At 55.2% G+C, this 22,680-nt stretch overlaps 1 long non-coding RNA gene across 1 annotated transcript; it reads left to right on the top strand.

Annotated features, from left to right (window-relative positions):
* Nucleotides 1-5,407: 5,407 nt before the first annotated feature.
* Nucleotides 5,408-22,154, top strand: LOC125122298 (uncharacterized). The gene is made up of 3 exons (XR_007133758.1): nt 5,408-6,338; nt 20,885-21,193; nt 21,831-22,154. It is a non-coding gene; the product is annotated as an uncharacterized LOC125122298 (long non-coding RNA).
* Nucleotides 22,155-22,680: the final 526 nt, after the last annotated feature.

The following is a 22,680-nucleotide window of genomic DNA, read 5'->3' as shown; positions in this document are numbered from 1 at the left end:
TAGTGAAACAGAAGCATTTTCCAGTCCAATAAATAACAGCTAACATTCATCAAGCAGCGCAATATGCAAAGCATAGTTCCAGGCCCATGCGTGAATGACTCACTTAATTCTAGAGGCTGTTATTATTACCACTCTAAAGAGGAGGAAGTGGAGATGTCTGCCCAATGAGCCAGATCGCATAGTAAGCAAACCCAGGAGGGCTGCCTGGCTCTGGAGACGGACCCTTTGCCCCTCACCCAGGGAGAGCAGCAACAGGGAGTTCCGGGAGGCCCCCAGGTGCAGTCAGAGGCAGGTGGTAGGAAGCCTGGGGGTCCTCTTGCCTAGCTGGTTCCCAGACCCCTGAGGCTGGGGTGAGGAGCTCTTTCCTTAAGCCTCAAGGGGCTGTTGCGGGGAGAGGAGAAACCCAACGTGTGTTCGAATTTTCCACGATGTTGCAAGCTTGGGAACGTGAAGGGGCCTTCCAGGCAGAATTCCAGAGGAGAACCCTGGGGCCAGCACCCTTAGTCATAACCCCTCCCAAGTATCCCTGCAGGAGGAAGGGCTGACCTGCAGCCCAAAGCCCCCCTTGGCCTGGCTACGTGCTGCTGAGGGCCAACGCCCCCAACTTGCCCCACAGGGCACCAGATACTTCACGCCACTGCCTAGGCTCCTGAGTTCTGCTTTGCCCTGCAACTGTGGCCTTGAGGAAGGGCTGGTGCCGGCCGGCCTGGCTGAGAACGTACCCCCTCCTCTTCCGCCAGCCCTGACCTCTCACCCGGAAGCTGTAGGCTCTCTTTAGGAGCCTGGTGAGGGGCAGTCATGGAAATCCCCGGGAGAGGGTTTTGAGCCCAGTTTGGGGGACTGGAGGGGCACAGTTGGGTCTGCCCTTCCTGGTTGTCATTCGGGGCTGGTGACTTATCCCCTTGAGACCTCAGTTTCCTGCAGCATCATGTTACCTTCGTGAGGCGACGCATGTGAAGCACACACACGGTAGCTCCCACGTGGTGGCATCATGACCGACTGGCAGCTGTGAACATTACTGTTGTTAATATTTGACCCAACCCATAAGGCCCCAGGACCCACCAGGGCTCAACTAGGTGGTGTCGGACGGGGGGGGGGGGGTGCTGTGGGAGTGGGGAGGTGGGGGGAGCCACCACTAAAGCCAACTGATGGTTTGCCAGTGGAATCTGGTCCATTGAGAGCAACAGCGTGTCATCAGGGATTCATTTGATCTGTGCTAGGTGGAACGCAGACTGGGAAAAGGCTGACAATTAAATACTCAGTCCCTGACTCTGGGGTGGGGGTGGGGGGCTGGGAGCCCAGCCAGGCCTTGGTCAGCTTTCACTGTCAGGCTGACAGGCTGTCCCCGAGGCCATCGGGCCTGTCCCTGTGGGGGGAAGGGGTAGGGGGGGATGCGCTGGCGCTCACCCAGCCTGGCCCACTTCACCTGTCCCTCTGGGCAGAGCCCCAGCTGATTCCTGCCGCTGGTCTCTGGTCTCCAGCCGCACTGAGGTGGTGGAGCAAGGCCCCTGAGGAGGCGGAGGTCAGTCTGCAGATGGAATCTGTCACCTGCCCCACAGCCCTGGCTGAAGTCACAGGGAAGCTGGCCGTGGGGGGGTGGCGGGGTGGGGGTGGGGGGGGGTGGGGTGTTTGTGGGCGGCCCTGGCCGGAGGCTGGCAAGTGGGAGGAGCTGTTTGCTGGGGCCTGCAGTCCCAAGCCTGGTGGAAGGGGGTTAGGTGTCCCCGTCACACAGGCATCCTCGGCTCCCCTCGTTCTGCCTTTAAGAGGGAGCTCAGGGAGCCCCTCCTGGGAGAACCCTGAGACCGCCCCTCCCCCTCCCCAACACCGGTCCCTTAATCACTCTTCTCTCCCCCTCCCCCCATCCTGGCTTCCTCGGTCCTGTTCCCTTCCCCCACCCCCCTTCCCATTTTCTTTCATATCAGCCCCCAGCTCCCCTCTGGAATCCTGCTGGCTTCCCTTGAGGAGGAGAGCACAGGGCCAGAGGTCTGCTGAGCCCTCAGATATGGGGGAGGGGGCCTCTGCAGGACAGGGCTGTGCCCTGGGTCAGGCCCTGGCCAGACAAGAGGCGTGGAGCGAGGACAGGGGCTGGAGCTCGAGCTGGGCGGAGGCTGCAGGGTGGAGAGGGGCCCTGGCCTTGGTCACCTCAGGGCCGCAGTGTGGCGTGACTGTGTGAATTTAGACACACTTGAGTGTTTAAAGATGCTGAAGCAGGAGTCTGCTTCCCAGGGGCAGCCACAGCCCGGGTTTCAAGGATGGCCACCTACACTTTACTGCAGGGTCTCTTATGTAGCCCTGGAGAGCTGGAAGCCAGCGCACTTTAGTGAAGCTGTGTGCCTGGCAAGAAAGAACATGCACAGGCCCATCTGCCTGAGCCCGAACCCAGCCGAGCAGTGGCCTAGGCCCAGAACTTTCTCTGATTAGACCTGGGTCCCGTCACACAATGATCGGACGAGAGGGTCCGTCAGTCCTGGGTCCAGGTGGCCTTGAATCCGCCCTGGGCAGTGGTGGGAGCTCTGCCTCTGTGCTTCTCGGTAGGTAGCAGACGCTTTAAGTGGAGCAGCACGGATTTCACGGTCACACACGCCCTGTCCAGGAGCTCTGGGGTGAGGCACACTCACCTGCCTCTGGTCCTCGAGACCAGCCAGATCCGAGACCAGCCAGATCCGATCTGCAGCAGAAAGCAGACCCACCCTGCAGGGCGCCCTGGGAGGGGTGGCCCAGTCAAGGGGGCAGTGCATGAACTGGAACTGGAGGACCCCCCCCCCGCCCCCCGCCAACCTTCGTCTGGGGAACAGGCAAACTCTCTCCCCCCTGCAGGCTTCCAGGGGAACAAGTTTCCTGTGGGTGAGCCCTCCCTTTAAAGAATGAGAGAAAGAGGAGGAAGTGGAGAAGGAGCCAGTGGAGACAGGGAGAGGGGAACGGGGTGGGGAGGGCTGGGGAGGGAGCGGCGTGCAGGGAGGAAGGCCGAGTTTTCAAGCATCGGTGGTCTGATTTGGAGTCGAGGTCACCTCGCCCAAGGGAAGAAGAGCCAAAGAGAAGCCCAGATCACAGGAGGGGTCCTGTGGGCCCCTTGCAGGGTCCCCATGGGAGCAACACGACGGGCAACGCCACTGTTGCCAGGGGAACCACAGGATGTGCTTTTTCGGCCACATCCTGATAGAGCTGCTGGGGACATGGCTGGGATTGTCAGTGTCAGAAAGCGAGACACGTGGACAAGGAGAAATCTCGACAAGGCTCTTGGTTTCTGCAGAAGGGCGTGGGTACTCCAAAAAAAAAAAAAAACGTAGGGGATGGACCTGACCCCTTCCCATGGGTCAGGCCAGGTCACACCTTCTTCTCAGTTGGCTCATTTGAAACAAATTGTTACTGGGAGAAGAGGGAAAGAGGCGGGGGGGGGGGGGGGGGGGGGTGGCGGGAGGACGTTTCAGCCGAAACCCGAGCAAAAGGAAGTCTCCGAGATCTTCCTTGATAGAAGAGGCATTATGTTTCTTTCCGCAGAGCCAAGACAGGCCTACCCCCTAAGAAGGCGACGCTGCCCATAACCAGCGAGGATGCTTCAGAGTCATGAGTCCACGGCCTGCCTGCGGCGCATAGGATGGAACCTGGGAAGTTGTATTTTTCCGCTTTTCTAGATGGTTCCAACGTACAGGAAGGGCAGCCCTGATGCTGGGCCCTCCAATCCCAGCTCGTTGGGTCAGTCACGGGCAACGGCCAGTGGTGACACACTTCCTGCCGCGAGAGGAAAGACTGCCGGGGCCGGCTGAGGAGAAAGCTGGGTCAGAACTGGAAAGGCGGAGGAATTCCCTTTCCCATCCAGGCAGGTGGCAGCTGGGGAGGCAGAGGTGGAGCTGGGAGCTTGAGAAGAGTGGGAACGTGTGTGTGGGGACTGAGAGAGCCGAGGAGGGACAGAGGCGTGTTAAGTGCCAGGCAGAGGTGGAGACCCAGGCTCGCGACCGAGACAAGGATGGTCCAGGGTCCTTCTGGCTGCAAGTGACAGAAACCCACCTCAGGGTAGCTCAAGCTCGTGTGAAGGGCCAATGATGGTGTCTGTGAGGGTTGGGGGGACCCATGCTGGGCCAGGCTTGGGTCATGTGTCCCCTGCTGTGGTGGGAACCACCCTGAGGGGGCAGATCCCTGAAAGGAAGCGGCTGTTCCCAAGGAAGTTGAGGATGAGATGCCCAGGACCATCCACCTGCTCATAACCCCTGGGGCTCTCCCACTGTCTTCTGAAATATACCCCTGGGCCCCAGAGCCCCAAAAAGAAGAGGTAGGGGTGGTGGCTGCACGGCGAGGGAGGGGGGGGGTGGCTGCACACGCTTTCCCGGAGAGACCTATCTCCCGGAGTGTGTGGGGGGTGGACACCGCTCCCTTGGGGGCTGGTGGCTTTCTGGTCCCTTTCTTGTGCCTGTGCCCCCACTGGCTGGTCTGGGGGCGACCCGGGCCACCCAGGCCTTTGTAGGGGTGGGCGCCAGTCAAGTGCGGGTAGAGCTGGGCAGCCTGAAAGAAGCCAGAGTTCAAAGAGGCCCAGAAACAGGGTCAGGGAGGCCTCCTGAGAAGCTGGGTGGAGACGGCTGGCAGGCACCGAAGGAGCGCTTTGGGCTGCCCGGCCCGCAGGCCAGCTGGGCTGCACCCCAGGCTCCTGTGGGCACTCCCACAGCAGGCAGGCGACAGCCCCAGACACACACACACCCACCTCGGGACAGACACACACAGACCTGGTGAGAGACAGCCTCACATGGAAGCACTCATTTGGAGAGAGCAGCACGGACAGGCGCAGGCACACGCGCTCACACGCACATGCAGTAATACTCAATACACCCAGTAAGACACACACCACACGCACGCACGCACGCGCGTGTGCGCGCACATAACCTACAGAGACACACATTTCCACAGAGCACTGCACATACACACACTTAGACTCACCCACAGTCTCACACTAGATACTCATCACACACACACACACACAACACACACACAACACAGGGCTTTTCCCAGGTGGGAGGGGCTTCCCCCCAACCAGCTCATATGCTACCAGTGAAACCCTGCCTGGCAGGCCCTTGAACATGGGCACAGCCCCGGGCGGGTTCCCACTGTTCCCACTAGTGGCGTCTTTTGATGTCTCCCCAGGTCCTCAAGCCCACGCCCGCCTCTACCTCCAGGGGCTTCCAGGTACCGCCCGCAGGCCCTTTGCACCCTAGGAATCCACTCCGCACCCCTGCTCCAGCGCCCCCCTTCCTCTCCCTTCACCAAGACCCCAGCTTCCTTCTGCTCCAGTGTGCTTCCCCCGCATCTGCATCAGGCGAACTCCTGCTCTTCTTTGAAACCCCGCCTCAAATATCCCCTCCCTGGGATGCAGTGCTCCCTCCCTTGGCCGGCATCACATCTGTCTGTCTGTCCCCCTCCACCTGCCCCACCACAACTAAGAGCAGGGGCAGCCCTGTCTGTTTTCCTGGCAGCGTGGGGGAGGGGAGGCACCGAGGCCTGTCGTCGGTTGAATAACAGAGGGCACGAACTGCCAGCGCTGGCTGCCCGGAGGAGACCCTGGCAGGGATGAGGCCAGCCTCGTATTCAGACCCTGGTGGGGTGTGGCCACCCCTGGGAGCCTTGGGCAGCCCAGACAGATCTGCAGTCACAGCCCCACCCCCGGCACACACGTTCAAATTCACACTGATGGCATTCACACGAGGGGTGGCATTGTGCCCCCTCGTCCGGGACAGCTGGGTGCTCCCTCCCCCCAGGCCACAATGACTCACATCCCTGCCCGCCAGGCGGCCGGCTTGGGCACACACAGCCTCCTTTCAGCCCCTCGGCCTCCAACACACTAGCTTAGTCTTCCCTGCCCGGCGCCTCCCCCTCCCCAGTGAGCAGCCTGCCCGCCCAGACGGGCAGCTCAGTGCCACGGAGAGGCCAGGCCAAGGCCTCCATCCTCCCCGCAGCACACGGCTCCCTGTCTCTCGTCACCCGGCTCCTGGCCAAGCCCTGAATGGCTGCCTTTTCACGCCCCCCCAGCCTGGCCAGATGCATCCTGAGCAGCCCTGCTCCCACCGCTGCGTGGGGATCGGCCCCACCGCTGCGTGGGGATCGGCCCCACTGCTGCCACCACGGAGGAGCCAGAAGGACCGTTGAGATTCTGGCCGAGCCCCTGAGCCCCTGAGTCCCCGGAGTCCCTCCGGGCTCTTGGGTAAAGGCCTCCTCATGTCGGCAAAGGCCCTTCGTCACATGCATGCTCCCCATCGGCTTCCTCAGCAGCCCTAAGTAGCCTGGCCGGGCCCAGATGTTTATCAGTCCCATTTTACTGAAGGACCAACTGAGGCCCCGAGAAGAGTCAGCTGCTGGTGAGTGCAGAGCTGGGACGCAGTCTCAGTAAAGGGGGGTTGATGACACGGTGGACCTTGTGGCGCTGAGCCAGGTGCCCTGGAGAAGGGCTTCTAGAGTGGGCTCCACATGACAATGGTGACAGGGGTGACAATCGGTTCTGGGCTTCGCATCCAGCAACAGACCTCCTCCCTCTGGTCTCAGGGTGGGCTCTCAACCCGGCTGGGCCTATCCGTCCCTTTACTCCCCCTTCTGCCCAGACAGCGTGCTTGGTCCAAGGGATGGGCCTGTGACCTGCCCTGGGCCAGTCGGGCTCTGCCTTGGGGTGGGGAACTGAGAGAGGGACACCCCTTTCCTCTCTGGTCACCAGGCTTTCGAGGGTGTGACTTTGAAATACTGGGGAAACGGTGTGCACCCCTCCCCCTCCTCCAAACAATGACAAAAAACAACACACACACACACACACACACACACACACACACACACACGGCACACAGAGAAGCAGGGAGTGTGAATAGAGCCGAAATCCTGGATCTAGGGGCCCTGTGGTTGGCAAAGCAGCGTCCCTCCCTCAAAGCTGTCCTTGCCCTAACCTGGTACTATGGACTTAGGGTTACAGACTTGGGGATGGGATGCTTAGCCTGGATTATCCAGGTAAGAGGGCTTGAAAGCAGAGAACCTTCCCTGGCTGGAAGCAGAAGGGAGAGTCAGAGAGACTCCGGGTGCAAGAGAGGTTTTTTTGTTTGTTTTTGGCTGTGCTGGTGGCCTGCGGAAGGTCCTGGACCAGGGATGGAACCCACACCACAGCAGTGACCAGAGCCACTGCAGTGACAACGTCAGAGCCTTAATGCACTGAGCCATATAGGAACTCCGGTGAGAGAGCTCTGACCTTTACTGGTTGTGAAATATAAGCACCCACTTAGAGACCAGAGAGGCCCCCAGCTAGCAGCCAGCAAGGGTCTGGGGACTTCAGTCCTGCAACCACAAGGAACCAGATTCTCACCACAGTCTGAGTGAGCTTAGAAGCAGATTCTTCCTAGAGCCTCCCAATAAGAGCACACCTGGCCTATACCTTGATTTTGAGCTTGTAAAATTCTTTTATTTATTTAATTTTTTGGGGGGTCTTTTTAGGGCTGCACCCGTGGCACATGGAGATTCCCAGGCTAGGGGTCCAGTCGGAGCTGTTGCTGCCGGCCTACGCCACAGCCACCGCAACGCCAGATCTGAGCTGCTTCTGCAACCTACACCACAGCTCACGGCAGCACTGGATCCTTAACCCACGGAGTGAGGCCAGGGATCGAACCTGCAACCTCATGGTTCCTAGTGGGATTTGTTCCCGCTGCGCCATGACAGGAACTCCTGGGCTTGTAAAATTTGGAGCAGAAAATCTAGCTGAGCCAACCTGGGCTTCTGACCTACAGAGGTGTGAGAGAAGGAACTTTGAGCTACTAAGTGTGTGGTCATTTTTCCCAGCGCTATGAGGAAGATAACACAGGGTCTAAGAGCGAGGGCCCCTTTGCCACCCCTGATTTATTTACAGGTGCCGGTAATTTTTTGCTGGTGGTTTTTGTCACCCACCCATGACCAGAGACTCTGGACTGATGCTGTTATTATTGTCTGACTCGTTCACTGTTTTCCGAACAGCCTGTTCTCACGGTTGGCTTGGAGATGGGGCACCCAGGCCCCTGCTGCCCAGGCTTGGGGACAGCAACGTGTATGGGCGGGACAGGCCCCCTTGGACCTCAGAGGTGTCCAAGGTCTGAGGCAGTTCTTCCAGAATGTCAGGTGGCCCAGCTCTGCCCCTTCCTCACCAAGCAGGGCTGAGGTCACTGGGGAGAGAGCCAGCTCCTGGGAGTCAGGCATGAGGGATGCGTCTGAGAATTTTCTATGGTGGCTTAGTCGAAACTTGTAAAGGTTGGCAGGGTCACAAGACAGAGTGTGTTGTGGTCCCAGGTGGTGACACAAGAGGCGTCTGAACTCACCTCCTGTGTCAGGAACACACCAAATCTACAGCTATGCACAGAGCAGGTCTCTCTGAAGGAAATGCAGAAAGTAGCTAAGCGACAGCTACACATGAGAAAATGAGAGGATTCCTACACAGAAAGGGTAGGAAAGGCCGAGACACATTCTGGTCATGTCCTCTACCCCTGGTTCACCTACAACTCCCAGCTTCACCCTGAGAAGTGAAGGGTTTAGACCCAACACCCAGTGCCCCAACTTCTAAGACTTCCACCCAAGAGAAGAGCTACCCAAACTCCCAGACCTTCAAGCCTTTGTCCCCAAGACACACCAGACTATAGAAAACAAACAAACAAAACACAGTTCTTCTTCTTTTTCTTCTTTTTCTTTTTAGGACCACACCTGCAGCCTATGGAAAGTCCCAGGCTAGGGATCGAATAGGAGCTGCAGCTTCCGGGCTACACCACAGCCGCATCAGGCCCTAGCCACGTCTGCGACCTACACCACGCCTCTCAGCAACGCTGGATCCTTTAACCCGCTGAGCGAGGCCAAGGATCGAACACGCATCCTCATGGATGCTAGTCAGGTTCTTAACCTGCTGAGCCACAACGGGAGTTCCATAAACAGTTCTTAGCCAATTCCCCAGGGTTCTACTCTCAAAATTCCAATGGTATTTTTCACACAAATAAAAAAAACAACCTTAAAATTTATATGGAACCACAATAGGCTCCAAATAGCCAAAGCAATCTTGAGAGAGAGGAACAAAGCTGGAGGAATTACACTTGTGATTTCAAATTATATTACAAAGCTATAGTAATTAACACAGTGTGGCATCAGCACAAAAATAGACATATTTGATCCCTGGCCTGGGAACTTCCATATGCTGTGGGTGTGGCCATTAAAAAAAAAAAAAAGACACTGAGATCAATGGAACAGATTAATGAGCCCAGAAATATGTATATGGAATCAATCAGTTTACAGCAAAAGAGCCAAGGACAGGAATATACAATGGGGAAAGGATAGTTTCTTCAATAAATGGTGTTGGGAAAACCAAACCCCTATCTTACATTGCACCCCAAAACAACTGGAAGCAAATTAAAGACCTGAAGGGATTATGACCTGAAACCATAAAATTTATAGAAAAAACCCACAGGGGTAATCTCCTTGACATTATTAGTCTTAGCAATTTTTTGGATTCCTTGATTTGGCACCAAAGGAAAGGCGTCAAAATCAACAATAAACAAGTGGGACTACAGCGTTGCCATCTTGGTGCAGTGGAAGTGAATCCAACTGGGAACCATGAGGTTGTGGGTTTGATCCCTGGCCTTGCTCCGTGGGTTAACGATCCGGCGTTGCCATGAGCTGTGGTGTAGGTCACAGAGGAGTCTCGGATCCTGCGTTGCAGTGGCTCTGGTGCAGGCCAGAGGCTACAGCTCCAGTTGGACCCCTAGCCTGGGAACTCCATGTGCCCCAGGTGCGGCCCTAAAACACAAAAAAACACAAAAAAACAAAAACAAAAAACCCCCCAAAACCAAGTGGGACTACATCAAATGAAAATCTTCTCTACAGCAAAGGAAACATCAACGAAACAAAATGGCAACCTATGGTTCAGGCGACATATTTGCAAATCATACATCTGACAAGAGGTTAAAATGCAAAACATATAAAGAACTCAACTCAATAGCAAACCCCCAAACAATCTGATTTAAATAATGGGAAGAGGGACTAAACAGACATTTTCTCAAAGACGTCCAGACAGTCCACAGAGATGTTAAAAATACTCAGCATCCCTGATTATCAGGAAAACGCACATGAAAACAACCTCACACCTGCTGTGATGGCTGTTACCAGAGAGAGGAAAGAGATCGAGTGTTGGCGAGAAGGTGGAGAAAAGGGAAATTTGTGCACTTTTGGGAGGAAGGTAATTTGGTGTCATTACTATGGAAAATAATATGGAGATTCCTCAGAAAAATTACAAATAGAACTACCATAGGGTCCAGCAATCCCACTCCTAGGCACACATCCAAAGGGAATTAAAAAAGGGTTTTGGGAGTTCCTGTCATGGCTCAGTGGTGACGAACCCAACTAGTATCCATGAGGATGCGGGTTTGATCCTTGGCCTTGCTCAGTGGATCGGGGATCCGGCATTGCCCTGAGCTGTGGTGTAGGTCGCAGACACAGCTTGGACCCCATATTGCTGTGGCTGTGGCTGTGGCATAGACTGGCGGCTGCAGCTCCGATTGGACCTCTAGCCTGGGAACTTCCATATGCCACAGGGGCGGCCCAAACAACCACCACAAAAAGACAAAAAATAAAGGGGTTTTTGAAGTGATATTTGCATGCCCGTGTTTATTGCAACATTATTTACAATAGCCAAGACATGGAAACAGCCTGAGCATCTGTCAATGGATGAATGCCTAAAGAAGATGTGAGAGAGATATATATATTATATATTATCAATATCATCTCTCTCACATATATGAATTTTATTCAACCATGAGAAAGAAGGAAATCTTGCCATTTAAAAATTTTTTATTTATTGAAATGTAGTTGACTTACAAGACATCTTAACCATTCTTTTTTTTTTTTTGTCTTTTTGCTATTTCTTGGGCCACTCCTGCAGCATATGGAGGTTCCCAGGCTAGGGGTCGAATAGGAGCTATAGCCACTGGCCTACGCCAGAGCCACAGCAACGTGGGATCCGAGCCACATCTGCAACCTACACCACAGCTCATGGCAAGGCCGGATCCTTAACCCACTGAGCAAGGGCAGGGATCGAATCCGCAACCTCATGGTTCCTAGTCGGATTCGTTAACCACTGCGCCACGACGGGAACTCCCATCTTAACCATTCTTGACCACATGGATGGACCTCGAGTGAAAAAGCCAGACAGAGAAAGAGAAATACCTTATGGTATCACTTCTGTGTGAAATCTGTTTTTTTGTTTGTTTGTTTGTTTGTTTGTTTTTTGACCACAGCTGAGGCGTATAGAAGTTCCTGGGCCAGGGATGGCAGCTGTGGCCATGCCAGCCCCTTAACCCGCTGCTGGACAGCGGGAACTCCTCTATGTTGAATCTTAAAAAAAAACCGAAAAAGTCAAACTCATGAAAACAGAATGGTTGCCGGGGGCTGGGGTGGGTGGGGTGGAATAAGGCGAGATTGGTGAAAGGGTACAAGCTTTCAGCTCTAAGATGAGCTAAGGTCTGAGGCTCCGATGTTAAACATGGCGACTGCACCTGAGATGTCTGTATTGTATAGTTCTTTGTGCTTTTTTTTTTTCTTTTCCAGGGCCGCACCCACGACATATGGAGGTTCCCAGGCCAGGGGGCACATCGGAGCTGTAGAGTCACAGCAACACGGATCCGAGCCGCATCTGCGACCTGCACCACAGCTCACGGCAACGCCGGATCCTTAACCCACTGAGCAAGGCCAGGGATCGAACTGCAACCTCATGGTTCCTAGTCGGATTCGTTCACCACTGCGCCACGACGGGAACTCCTGTGTTGTTTAGTTCTAATTTACTACAAGAGTGGCGCTTCAATGTTCTCACCAAACAAATGCGTAAGGCGGTGGATGTGGTCATTCACGAGGTGGGACATTGTCACAGTGTGGATGGTGGCACATCATCATGACGCACTTTAAGCACCTTATAACTTTACGTGGTCAATGATACCTCAATAAAGCTGCAAAAAGAGAAGTATGATTCAGAGGAAGATTTGCAGCCACAGGAATGAAAAGGTTGGTATTTCACCATATATAGGAGATCCCCAGATGGAAAAAAACAGGAAGGCCCCAGGAAAGAAATGAGGGTAAGGAAAGGAGCAGACAATTCTCAGGAGTTCCCGTCGTGGCGCAGTGGTTAACAAATCCGACTAGGAACCATGAGGTTGCAGTTCGATCCCTGGCCTTGCTCAGTGGGTTAAGGATCCGGCGTTGCCATGAGCTGTGGTGTAAGTCACAGACGTGGCTCGGATCCCGTGTTGCTGTGGCTGTGGTGTAGGCCGGTGGCTAGGGCTCTGATTGGACCCCTAGCCTGGGAACCTCCATATGCTGCAGAATTGGCCCAAGAAAATGGCAAAAAGACAAAAAAAGGGGGGGGCAGACAGTTCTCAAAGGAGACGAAAAGCTGGCACAAACAGCGGAGAAAGGAGGTGGACAGAGAGAGGAAGGAGGGAGGCAGGAAGAGGAGGAAGGGAAGGAGGAAAGGAAAGAGGAAGGAAGAAGATAAAGGCTCCTTTTCAGAGGATGGCTGGCAACAGGGACACCCCACCATGGCCCCCTCCGCACCCCAGGCCACCCTCCTGCGTTTGCAACCCGCCCCACCCACCTCCCACCTTCCTTCCAGGAAATCTCAAGGCACCCTCAGCGCCCGTCCATGTCCTGCGGGTCCTTAAGCAGCTCTAGGGAGGCCGGGTTTCCCAGTCTCTCCGGTCTTTCCACATCTCGGGCCAAAGGCCCTCCTCGCCTGCCTCCCCCCCGCCCCCCCGCACCCCCCAGCTCCGCTGTTGAGGGGCAGGGACTGCAAAGGGAGGGCGCTGAAATGCTGGAATGGAAAGGAACACCTCTCAGCTACATCACTAAAAGCGTGACTCATGAAAGAAAAAATGTCGAATTTGGATTTCATCAAACTTAAGAACTACTGCTCTTTGAAAGCCACGTGCAAGAGAATGAAAAGTCAAGCTATGACCTGGGAGAAGCTATTTGCAAAGCACATGCATGAGCTGGGACGTGTATGCACAGTATATAAAGAACTCTTGGAAGTTCCCACTGTGGCTCAGCAGTAACAAGCCTGACTAGTATCCATGAGGATGCAGGATTGATCCCTGACCTTGCTCAGTGGGTTAAGGATCCGGCGTTGCCACGAGCTATGGTGTAGGTCGCAGGCTGGGATCCTGTGTGGCTGTGGCTGTGGTGTAGGCTGGCAGCTGTCACTCCAATTCAATCCCTAGCTTGAGAACTTCCATATGTGGTAGGTTCGGCCCTATAAAGCAAAGACAAAAAACCTCTCAATTGTGGTCATCCGACAACAACCAACCCTTGGAGTTCCTGTCATGGCGCAGTGGTTAACGAATCCAACTAGGAACCATGAGGTTGCAGGTTCGATCCCTGGCCTTGCTCAGTGGGTTAAGGATCCGGTGCTGTCGTGAGATGTGGAGTAGGTCGCAGATGTGGCTCGGATCCCGAGTTGCTGTGGCTCTGGCGTCGGCTGGTGGCTACAGCTCCAATTGGATCCCTAGCCTGGCAATCTCCATATGCTAAGGGTGCGGTCCTAGAAAAAGGCAAAAAGACAAAACAAACAAAACAAACAAAAACAACCCAATGGGGGGAAAAATGAGCAAAAGATTTGAATGGACAGCTCACCAAAGAAGATCTATAGATGGCAAAGGATCATGTGAAAAATGCTGAGTTTGATTCATTATTAGGGAAATGTGGATTAAAATCACAAGGATGGAGTTCTTCAGTGTGGTTAGGACTTTGTGCTTTCACTGCTGTGGCCTGGGTTCAATCCCTGGTCTAGGAACTGGGATCCCGCATCATATTACTGCAGGCTGTAGCCAAATAAATAAATAAATAAATAAAAGAGAAAAAAATCTGAATTCCCGTTGTGGCTCATTGGATTAAGAACCCAACTAGTATCCAGGAGGATGCTGTTTCGATCCCTGGCCTCGCTCAGTGGGTTAAGGATCCCGTGTTGCTGTGGCTGTGGTGTAGGCCGGTGGCTACCGCTCCAATTTGATCCCTAGCCTGGAAACCTCCATATGCCATGGGTGCGGCCCTAAAAACAAACAGGCCTTTAATGGCAAACAAATCAATTGCCTGGAGACAGGGAGAGGCGAAGGGAGAGGCTGCCAGAGGCTGGAAGAAATTGTTGGGGTGACGGGCCCCTGTATTTATCACTTGGAGATGGTTTCCTGGTTGACATATACCAGAACTTACACTTGACCCAGTGCAGCTGACTGTATGTTGATGATACCACAATAAAACTGTTCAGAGAAGAAGCAGTGGTGTTTGCAGTGGCCTCGTGGTTAAGGACTCAGCATTGTCACTGCTGTGGCTCAAGCTGGGAGGAGAGTGGGGGCCACAGGGGTGGCCCCCTGAACTCAGGGTAGAGGCCTGGACCGAGCGCCCTGCCCAGGTGACCCCTGCTCTCCATGAGCTCCTGGCAGGACCCTCCAGGGTGTCTGTGCTGTGACAGGAAGGGGACAGGAAAGGTTTCTGAGAGCAAGGGTCCCAGCAGAGGCCCAAGGAGGACTGGGTGTGCGTGGGGATGGGCAGACAGAGGCCAAGGCACTCCTGGGATGGTGGGATGTTGTTGGCCAGGGAGAGGGAGGCAGGAGCAGCCCAACCCTGTGTCTCCACCCCAGGAGCCCGCAGGGCTGGGCTCCCTCGCAGCCGGGGGCCCCTGGACTCCCGCCCAGCCGGGGGGCCTGCTCAGCCCCCATCCCGACCCTGTCCATCCCTTGGCTGCTGGTCTGCTTCCCTCCCAGCAGCACCAGGCAGGGTCTCAGGAAGCTGGGCTTTGCCTGGAAAGTGAGAACACAGACGTGGCGTGATACACATTTCAGGGGGCTGAGCGCCCCCCCTCCCAGGGGAGACCCCAGCCTGTTCTAGGCGCTACGGGAGAGCATCCTTCAACCAGAGATAACAGGCCAGAATGATCCTGTCTGGCCGTGAGACGTGAGAGGTGCAAGGAGTTGAAAGAAGCCAGCCGAGGCGGAGGCTGGGGGTGGCTCACCAGCCGCTCCAGTGTTGCCAAGAGAGGCTGGTCACAGACACAGGGACGCCCTGCGCCCAAGGTGTTTGGGCCTCAGGCTGCCGCCCGCATGGGTCCTCCCCCTCGGGCTTCGGACAATGGAAGGACTGAAGCTGTGAGGCTTTGCCTTTGTGGCTGACTTTTCCCACCCCCTCGAGCTCAGGCTGCTTGGGGAAGGTGAAATCCCACACCCAGTCCCTCTTGACCAAGGAAGCTTCCAGCAGGACTGGGAGAGCTGGACACAGTGCCCCCTTCTACCCTCCTCCCCATGGACAGATGCCCTCCAAAGAGCCTCATGCTCCCTGTGGGAGTGGGTGTTCTTCAGCCACGGGTGGCTGAGCTGGTTCACTTCAGGGAAGCCAGGGGGTCAAGGGAGCCTTCATCTTCAGGGGTGCCCCCCGCCCCACTCCTGAGTGGAAGCTCCCATTTCCCACCCGTCTTACTTTCCCCATCAAAACAGAGGCGGAGAGCCTGACAGAGGCAGTTCCTCTCTCTGGGATTTGTGGCTCAAACCATTTTAGCCCAGTCTGGACCACAGTTTTGAATTGGTTTGGTCTTGGTTTTTTTGTTTCTTTTTTTGTTGTTTTAGGGTGGTACCCAAGGCATGTGGAGGTTTCCAGGCTAGGAGTCGAATTCGAGCTGTTGCCGCTGGCCTATGCCACAGCCATAGCAATGCCAGATCTGAGTCGTGTCTGCGACCTACCTACACCACAGCTCACGGCAACGCTGGATCCTTAACCCACTGAGCAAGGTCAGGGATCGAACCTGCATCCTCATGGATGCTAATCAGATTCATTTATGGTTTGGTCTTGGTTTCAGGCTGACCTTAGACCCAGGATGCCATCTTGATTCCCAGAGTTCATGGAGCCAGAGGCACTGGGATGGGGTGGGGGGGTCCCCTCTGCCCCTCTCTGCTTAGATCCCGCATGGAGCCCCTGGTGCCCCCCCCACACACCCGCCCCGTCATGTGGCTGGAACAGGAGCTGGAAGTTTGGTGGGAGCCCTGGGCAGATGAGAGAGGAGCGGCTGGGAGAAAGCTGGTGAGGGAAGGGATGGGGTGAGGTTTTGGGAGAGGATACAGGCATTTTCATAGCCAGGGGACCCATGTTCTGGAGAGCGGGATCCAGGTCTTTCCCTATCATGTGAGGGCTCTGCAGCTATGGGGAAGCCACTGCTATAGATGCTGGAGATGCAGCAAAGGAGGAAAGAAAACCCAGTCCTGGATTTTTTTCTTCTTCTTCTTTTTAGGGATAAAACTGTGGCTTATGGAACTTCCCAGGCTAGGGGTCGAATAGGAGGTGCCCCTGCTGGCCTACAACACAGCCACAGCCACAGCCACGCAGGATCTGAGCTGCATCTGTGACCTATGCCGCCGCTTGCAGCCATGCTGGATCCTTAACCCACTGTGTGAAGCCAGAGATGGAACCCACATCCTCATGGATGCTAGTCAAGTTCTTTACCCACTGAGCCACAGTGGGAACACCCCTCGTCCTGGATCTCATGCTGTAACAGCAGAAGCTGACCAAAGGACGTGACCCGCTCTAGGCAGCAGTCGCGGTGCCTTACCTTTTGGTAAAAAAATTTGGGGAGCCACCCCACCATGCAGGAAAAAGATGGTGGTGTATTTTACCCCTGAGCTAGACTGAGTTTCTGAGAGGACGTATTTAACTGCAACCATGACCTTGGACTTTTGCATCCCGTCTGTCTGGCCTGCTGCTCCTCCTGCCTTATTGTGACTTTGGAATCCTTGTAGGAACCCTGACCCTCACAAATGAGGCATGAAGGGAGTCTAGTCCCTGGCACACTGAGAGCTTGGCACTGCAGTGTCACCTTTGGCTCTGCCTTTCCTCCCTTGGCTGATTCTTCGTCGCATCTCTTGGCCCCTCCTAGGCTGGCACAGGGGGTGCTCACCATTTTGAAACTATAGTGCAGGTGGAAAGCTGTTCTCTCAAGAATGAGGGGGCGAGTGGCCTGGAACTTCCTAACAGGGGTGTTTGCTGCTAAAGAGTCACAAGGGACCCAGCTAAATGACATTTCCCCAAAAGGACCAGGGGTGAGGGGCAGAGCACAGTGTCAAACCACACTTCCTGCTGGCCAGGGTGGGGAGCATGGCTGTGGGTGGAAGGGCAGTTGCTCAAAGAAAAAGTTCAGAAAACAGAGTTAGAGATGCTTTTCCCCAGCTGCTAAGAGAAGATGGGTTTTGAAGGCAGACTGGGAGCGATGGAGGTGGCAAAACCGGACAGTAGCCCGGGTCTAAGCAGGTGAGTGCCAGTAAGTGGCACCCAATCTGAAGAGTCATTAAAAATAAAAATTAAAAGGGCAGGGATTTATTGGTGATTTCTTGGCCCAGATGAGCCGAAAAGGTCAGAGTATTGCCGGAGGCAATTGCAGCTGGGATGATGCCTCCGTCTCCTCCTCAGTGCTGCTTCATTCTCTCCTCCTGCAGCCATGGCAACCAGCATCTCAGCTGCCAGCATCTCACCTTCGCCATCCAGAGGGGAAGGGGTCCCAGGTGTGACGGGCATGGCTCAGATCCACCTCCCACCCTGCATGACTTCAGGGGGGCAGGGTCAAGGCAGAGATGGGACTTCTGTTTGGACCATGTGGCGAGAGGGGGGAGGGGAGGGGGAGTCAAAGCTCCTCGCTAGGAGGGAGGTCTGCCCAGGCATCCCAGGGTAGCCCCCCAATTTCCGATCACACAAGGAATCCCAGAGGGTGTGGCAGAACCCTGTCCTGGTGTTGGGTGATGAGGCCCTGAGCCTTAGCTTTCTTTTCCTTTTTTTTTTTTTTTTTTGCTTTTTAGGGTTGTACCTGTGGCATATGGAGGTTCCCAGGCTAGGGGTTGAATCAGGCCTACAGCTGCTGGCTACACCACGGCCACAGCAACGCAGGATCCAGGCTTTGTCTGCGACCTACACCACAGCTCACAGCAATGCCGGATCCTTAACCCACTGAGCAAGGCCAGGGATTGAACCCACATTCTCATGGATGCTAGTCAGATTCGTTTCCACTGCGCCACAACAGGAACTCCTGAACCCTGGCTTCTCTGCAGCCTCTCGGCCATGGCTCCCCCCTCACCAGCTGCACCCCAGTCCCTTGAAGCTGGTCCTCCTTGTAGTCACTGTAATGAAAGCACACTCCCTCCATTTCCCATTTTTTGTTCTTTTTTGTTTGTTTGTTTGTTTGCCTTTTCTAGGGCCTCTCCCTCAGCATATGAAGGCTCCCAGGCTAGGGGTCGAATCGGAGCTGTAGCCACCGGCCTACGCCAGAGCCACAGCAACGCGGGATCCGAGCGCGTCTGCAACCTACACCACAGCTCACGGCAACGCCGGATCGGTAACCCACTGAGCAAGGGCAGGGATCGAACCTGCAACCTCATGGTTCCTAGTCGGATTCGGTAACCACTGAGGCATGACGGGAACTCCTCCCCCCATTTTTTGAAGACACTGGAACAACAAGGGCCCAGGGTCTTCCTGGCAACTCAGAGGAGGGTCTGGGCAGGCCTGGTTCCGCCCCCTTTCTGGGGATGGGGGAGTTGGTCTCCTTGGGCTTCCAAGGTGGTCCAGTAATAGCTGGGTTCCCTCCTCTCTTGCTGTTTCTATGAGTCCCCCTTGGAGGGGGTTCCCCAAAAGCTCAGAAATCCTTCTCTTTTGCCTAATTTTTCGTTTTGCCACTTGCGCGCCACTCCATGCCCTTTGCAGAGGGAGAGTCCTGGCCACTGACTCAGGCACCCCTCTGGCCCCTCTGCCCTGGACAATGGGGCTTCATCTATGGGGCTTTGGGCTCAGAAACTGGGTCCCCCAGCAGCTGGCCCAGCTGGAAGCCCCACACCAGACCATCAATTGATCCTCAAGCCCTAGGGCTGGGGGCTCCCGGGAGACCCTAACCCTTTTAGTCTTGCTGCTTCCCAGGTGGGGGTCCTGAAGGCTGGCCTTTAGCCTGGGAGTGGCACTAGGGTCCCCCGCCTCATGCCCATGCTTCTTTTGCCCCCATGCTTCTTGCCTTTGGCTCAGGCAATTATCCGGGCTCTATGCCCACCTTCTACCAGTAAAACCAGGTTCCCTGTTCAGTGGCCCTGCCCCTCTGGACTCAAAAGGCACTGGACCCTCGCCTGGCTTCTTCCTTGATGATGCTGTCATCTGAGTTCACGCTTGGCCTGGGTGCTGTCTGGGGACCTGCTGGTGTGAGAAGGGCACCCACCACCACCTCTCTGTCAGTGCCCCCACCTGGGTGTTCAAGAACCAGGACACAAAGTCCCAGGGGTGTATCTAGCGAGCCCTCCTGACTCCCTTGGAGGGTGGTGACATGTCACCGTGACCGGCAGACAGGAGCCGCGTCATGCCCTGAGCACAGGTGTGGGTGTGTTTCTAGGCGGCGCAGACATTGTGGACGTGTGAGCAGTGTGCCAAGGGGAAAGGTGTACCCAGGGTCACCAGACATAACTCAGTTATGACCCAGGAGAAAGGCTCCAGGCCAGCTCCTGCTGTGCAAAGCCTGGGAAATGAATTGATGCTGCTGCTCCCTGTCCCGTGCACGTGCCACAATTTGGACTTGCCATTCCAGGGGACCCACGCTGCCCTGCTCCTTCCAACTCACCCCCAGAGGCCCCTGATCTGCCCAGCTTCCTACCCCAGGCTGCACCTTGCACAAATCTTAACAACCGGCTCTGCTGCTGGGGGGCCTGGGGAGTCCTGGTTTGTAGTGTTTGTCAGTTTCTGTGGTGTAAATATCCCACCACGGCCAAATTCAAGCCACCAAAATGATGCCACTGAAGGCAGCATAGCAGGCAGCATTATAGCCTATCTACCCATATGAATACGATAGATGGTTTTGTTTTTGTTTTTGTTTTTGTTTGTTTTTTCCATATGCACCTGCCGCATATGAAAGTCCCCAGGCTAGGGGTCCAATAGGAGCTGTAGCTGCCAGCCTACACCACAGCCACAGCAATGCCAAATCCGAGCCACGTCTGTGACCTATAGCACAGCTCATGGCAACACCGGATACCCAACCCACTGAGTGAGACCAGGGATCGAACTTGCATCCCACTGAGCCACAATGGGAATTCCACCTTTTTTTTTTTTAAATAAAATTTAATTTTGGCATTCCCATCGTGGCTCAGAGGTTGTGGGTTCGATCCCTGGCCTCGCTCAGTGGGTTAAGGATCCAGCATTGCCATGAGCTGTGGTGTAGGTCGCAGTCACGGCTTGGATCCCATATTGCTGTGGCTGTGGCGTAGGCTGGCGGCTACAGCTCCAATTAGACCCCTAGCCTGGGAACCTCCACATGCTGCAGGTGCGGCCCTAGAAAAAAAAAAAAAGACCCCCAAAAAAGTAATTTTAAATTCATATAATTAAGGCTTTGGAAATGGCTGTATTTCCTACCAGCCCGTAGAACTCCTGAAAATTTAACCATCAGGCACAAGCTGGGTCCGGGACCTGTGCCTCCTGCCCAGGAGGACCTGCCCCGAGGCTTGGGGGCCTCCTTGCTCCCAGCGCTCCTCGAGCTCACGGCTCCGTGGCCTTTGCTGCCCCTCTTAGAGCTCAAGCCATCAGCACCTCGACCCCCTGTCCTTCTCTGGGAGACCCCACTGACCTCAACACCTCAGGCATCCATCTCGTCACCTCTGCTTTTCCCGGGGCCAGGCTGACCTCTGGCCCAGCGCTCTGGGGGCACTGGGGGCCGAGAGCTCCTCCAGCTCTGACCACGGTGACCTCCCTCTGGGCCCTGCTTTCCTCCCTGGGCTCAGGAGCATCCCTGGCCCCCGACTGCCGGAGACCGTCTCCCACACTAGCCCTTGTCTCCCTGCTTCTGCTCTAGGTTTCTTATTTCTTATTTCTCCATTCCTCCTCTGAGATCCCGTCCATTCCCAGGCTTCAACGGACACCTTCAAGAGAGGACTCTGTGTAGGTCTCTCGAGGCCTGACTTTCTCCAAATTCCGCAACCTCCTTCTGGAACACCGCCCATTGCTTCACTCGGGCGCTGGTGCCCTGCCCTGCCTCTCTGCAAAGGCCAGGAATCCTTCCCGGAAGATGGACAGCAACTTGCAGGCCAGGGCCGCTCTATCTCCTGCCTCGGCACCTGCTCTGTGTGGCCGCAGGGGCCTTGAACTGACTGCAGCCCTCGGGCGAGCACACGGCCTCGAGAAGAGCGCAGGCTCCGAGGTAAGTTGAGGTCCCGACAGGCTTCCCCAAGGACTTTGTGATCTATTGTCTCCCCCACCTCGCAGGACCCCAGGGTAGAGTCTGTAGCTCTCCTGGGACTGTGAGAGCCAAACAACTCCCTCCCCTGGGGCCCGGCTACCCAACATTAATTTAACAAAGTCCCAACACGTCGCATCCCAATACCGAGCAGCCCTGCAGGACACATTTATTCATTTATCGAAAGGAATTAAAATGGGAAGGTTATGCCAAGGTGAAAAAACCATCCTGAAAGATTCGGTTCTGAGACGTGAGGTAAGTTCTGGACACCCTCTCTGTGGTAGGCTGTGGCAGGTTTTGTGGGGTTTTTTGCCTTTTTTAGGGCCGCACCCACAGCATAGGGAGGTGCCCAGGTCCAATTGGAGCTGTAGCCACTGGCCTACACCACAACCACAGCAACATGGGATCCAAGCCGCATCTTCGACCTACACCACAGCTCAAGGCAAGGCCGAATCCTTAACCCACTGAGCGAGGCCAGGGATCGAACCCAAGTCCTCATGGATCCTAGTCGAGTTCGTTAACCGCTGAGCCATGATGGGAACTCCTGGTTGCGGCAGTTCTGCTGGGTTTATCTCTATGTCCTTGTTTGTCCTCCACACAGACTCTGGCCTTGGTCGTGTGACCTGCTTGGGACAGTAGGAGAGCAGCACACATGGTGCACGTAGAAACCTGAACAGCACTTGGGCTGGATCTCTCTCACTGCCCCTCAACCACCGCGTGAAGGAGCTCAAGCTGGCTTGACAGACGGTGAACCTGGGACCCAGCCCACAGCCAAGAGCTGGACGTGAGTGTCCGACCTTGACCTTGACCTCTCTCTGACCACAGACATACCTGTGTCCAGCCAAGCCCAAGAGAACAGCCCCTCTGAGCCCAGCCCCCATCACCAGTCCACATAATTGTGAAGCTAATAAATTGTTGTTTTAAGCCATAAAGTTTGGGGGGTAGTTTGTTATGTGCAAAAGTGAACTGCATTACTCTCTAGCACGACTCCCCATAAACAGTGTCTGGAGAACGGAAGAGAGGCAGGCAGGCAGCTTGGCCACGACGAAGCTGTCCTATGAACACAGTGGGAGGTCCCAGGAGGACCCCCCAGATCCCGGGCGAGGCCAGGGAGGCCTTCTCTTGGCACGTAAAGTGTAAGGGGTGCCCTGAAACTCAAGATAAAATGTAATGCAATTCAGAAAACTACAGCTTATGGCTGGCTGCCTATTTTTGTCAATAAAGCTCTGGAGTTCCCGCTGTGGCTCAGCAGAAATGCATCCGACTACTATCCATGAGGATGCGGGTTCCATCCCTGGCCTCTCTCAGGGGGTTAAAGGATCCCGCATTGCTGAGGCTGTGGTGTAGGCTGGCAGCTGTAGCTCCGATTGGACCCCTAGCCTAGGAGCTTCCATATTTCACGGGTGTGGCCCTAAAAAAAAAAAAAAAAAAGTAAATAAAGCTTTATTGGA

This window comes from Phacochoerus africanus, chromosome 3, assembly GCF_016906955.1.
Source record: "Phacochoerus africanus isolate WHEZ1 chromosome 3, ROS_Pafr_v1, whole genome shotgun sequence".
Classification (NCBI taxonomy): Eukaryota; Metazoa; Chordata; class Mammalia; order Artiodactyla; family Suidae; genus Phacochoerus; species Phacochoerus africanus.
Note: the sequence above shows the minus strand (reverse complement) of the source record. Positions and strands in the feature narration are given on the sequence as shown.